General features: G+C 51.5%; 1 pseudogene across 1 annotated transcript; it reads right to left on the reverse strand.

Moving 5' to 3' along the window:
• Nucleotides 1-1,543: 1,543 nt before the first annotated feature.
• LOC309974404 (serine hydroxymethyltransferase, mitochondrial-like) lies at nucleotides 1,544-3,036 on the reverse strand (annotated as a pseudogene). The gene has a single exon. The product of its transcript is annotated as a serine hydroxymethyltransferase, mitochondrial-like (transcript).
• Nucleotides 3,037-3,296: the final 260 nt, after the last annotated feature.

Below are 3,296 nucleotides of genomic sequence, written 5' to 3' on the forward strand. Positions count from 1 at the left end.
GCCCTCCACGACTCCTCATAAATCTTGGAAAGGTAGCATTCCACCAGTAACTGCCCAGTTTCTCCCCTCCCAAAAGGACCTTGAAATGGAAACAACGATGTTTTCTTTGAGGCCATATTTCGTACCACAGAGAGGAAGATGTACATGGAAGCCACATTCTTATAAGTACCCTTTTCCAACTCTGAGGCAAGCACTGGGTAAGACAGTGTTAAATGAACCCTTAACTTACTACTCCACGTTCCAAATTATTGGGGCCACAAGGTATAAAGACACCCACGAAAAGCTGACTGTACCAGAAAGGTTCTTTATTGTTTTTCAAGAGCAGAAGGTAAGATTTTAAAAATTCGATGAGCCTATAAACATGTCTTTGCTACAAGTGTGTCACCTCTCAATTTCCAGGGACTCTGAAGCTTATTGCCGGCGGCTCATCCATGTGGCTGAAAAGGAGTCTGAAGCAGACGCTGTCACGTGGTCATGCTGAATTCTACCCGAAGGTAACACACATTTCTTGAATGTTTTAAAACTTAGTCTTAAAGCATAAGTCAAATTTGCCTTAAAATTTTGTGACGCAGAGTCCATTGCAAAGTGCTTGTTAGGCATTAACACTTAACTTTCCCCAAGCCCCTCTGAACAAAGTATTATTACGATCCCCTGTGATGGTTAATTTTATGTGTCAACCAGCTTGACCGTGGCACCCGTGACACCCAGTTTTTGGCCAAACACCAGTCTAGATGCTGCTGCGAAGGTATGTTTTAGATGAGATTAACATTTATATCCAAAGGCTTTGAGTAACACAGTTTACCTTCTATAATGTGAATGAGCTCTTCTAATCAGCTGAAGGCTCTGAGAAAATACAACTGGATTCCCTTGAGGAAGAGGGAATTCTGCCTCCAGACTGCTTTTAGATTCAAGCTGCAGCATCAGCCCTTGCCTGGGTCTCCAGCCCCCAGGGCTGCCCTGCAGACGTCACACTCACCAGCCCCCAGACCAAATGCACCAATTCCTTAAAATAAATCTCCATATAAATAAGTGGGTAGATATTATATGTGTATGTGTATCTATTACATTATATGTATGTGTGTATATATGTATGTATCTATCTAGATCTACAGATATATTATATACATATATATGTATGTGTATATGTATATACATTTTTTGTTTGTTTTTTAGGTTTTTTTTGCAGGTTAGCATTTTATTAGATAAAAATGAAAGAAGGGTGCCTACCCACTCCTTCCTCTGGCTCACAAGGGGAACTCCCCCCTCCCCAAGAGAGGGCAGGGAGTCTGTAACACTGAGACAATGAGAGAGATTAGGGCAGAAAGCCCCAAGCCTCTTCCTTCTAAGTCTTGTGACAAGAAGCAACTTTCTCAGCTACAAATTCTGGGAAGGGGAACTACACCTGCCTTTGCCCCTAAGCGGGCGGCCTTCCCCTCCCCCAGCAAAAAATTGGAAGATAGGCAGTTACCCCCAACACCCAACTTGTCCAGGCAGGGGGAAGAGGAATAAACGTCAGTCTGTGGGCTTCATTTCTTAGGTGCCTTCAGTGCACAGGCATGGGGAAGGCCCTGGCAAACTGCTCCACCCATTGCCTGAGGCCAGCCAGCCAGTGACTTGTTTCTGGGCCTTTGAGCGGGAAGGATTTGAAATCCTGGAGTTTGGCGGTCTTGCTCTTTACCTCCAAGCCGATTTGACGCCTTCATCTGTAAAGCCCACAACGTTCCGGAAGTCCTCTTCACGGAAGTATCGAGAAGTCAAGGTTGGGGCACCAGCCGCAGGCCCCCAGGCACTTCGATCTCCAGGACAGGTGTTCTTGCTGGCCGTGATGGATACGAGTTCCAACACCGGTTCAGCTCGAGCTCCATCCAGGCCCTTGGGCCGCAGGGCTACCAGCACTAGGTGGTTGTCAGTGCTACCAGACACCAGCGAGTAGCCTCGCTCTAGCAGGGCATCAGCCATGGCCCAAGCGTTCTTCAGAACCTGCAGGGAGTACTCCCAGAACGGCTGCAGGCCTGCTTTAGGGCCACAGACACTGCAGCAATGGCATGGTTCTGGGGGCCCCCCTGCAGGGATGGGAACACAGCAAAGTTGATTCGGTCCTCAAACGTGGAAGGATATCCTGGCCAGTCTTGGGGTCCACAGCCCGCACCCCCTTCCGGCAGAAGAGGAGTCCTGACCTGGCCCCTCGAAGGGTCTTGTGAGTGGTAGTGGTGACAACATCCACATGCTTGAAAGGTGAGGGGATCACCTTGGCAGCCACCAGGCCACTGATGTGGGCCACGTCCGCCAGCAGGTGCGCCTTGACCTCGTCACACACCTCTCTCATGCGGGCGTAGTCGATGAGGCGGGCATAGGCAGCGGTACCAGTTCTGATGAGTCAAGGTCGGAAGCGCCGAGCAGCGAGTGCCGGCTGGTCATAGTCAGTGAGGCTGGTTTTGGGATGCAGCTTATAGGACATAGACTTGAAGAAGATGGGTGTAGCTGAGATCCGCTTGACATCAGACATGTAGCCATGGGTGAGATGGCCCCCATCGGGCACGGGGTCCCCCCATGATTTGGTCATGAGGCTGCAGAAGGGCTGTGTAGGCAGCCAGGTTGGCTGGGGACCCCGAGTAGGGCTGGACATTGACTCCCCACTGAGCAGGATCCAGGTCAAAGGCCTCCAAGGCCCGGCGCTGACGCAGCAGCTCGATTTCATCCACTGCCTCTGCTCCTCCATAGTACCTCTTGCCAGGATAACCCTCCGAGTACCTGCTGTTCAGACAGGACCCCAGGGCCTCCGGCGCAGCTCGGCTGCAGAAGTTCTCTGGAGCAGTGAGCTTCCAGGCCGCGACACTGCCTGTCCTTCTCTCCCCGTAGCAGCTCCCGTATCTCAGGGTCACCATCTGATAGACTCTCCTGGCCTGACCGGCCCTTGGTTGCTTCTCCAGTCTGGGTCTGGGCCGCCTCGCTGTGCTGGCACCTTATGGCCATCCTGACCAGGTTACCACATCTCTGCTGAGGCCAAGTCGCCCAGAGCAAAGAGAAGGGCAACATCAAAACCCGAGATGAAGGTCACAGGAGGTACCAACCCCGGCCGGGGAACACAAGGGGTTGGAAGAAGACTGGTCGGATAGCGCATGCGCGAAAAGAGCTGCCGGGCAACCGCCGAATTGGGGCGGGGTCTACGCATGCGTAAGGCGGACGCTTTACAGTCTTTTGGGGATTGTAGTTTTTTTACCCCGCTCTTCTTCAGTTCCATTGCTCATCTGTAGCCCCAGGGTCAGAAGCTTTTGCCCCCAACTCAGTTTCCCGCT

The sequence above is a fragment of the Leucopleurus acutus genome (genome assembly GCF_964270905.1).
Source record: "Leucopleurus acutus genome assembly, chromosome: 17".
Taxonomy (NCBI): domain Eukaryota; kingdom Metazoa; phylum Chordata; class Mammalia; order Artiodactyla; family Delphinidae; genus Leucopleurus; species Leucopleurus acutus.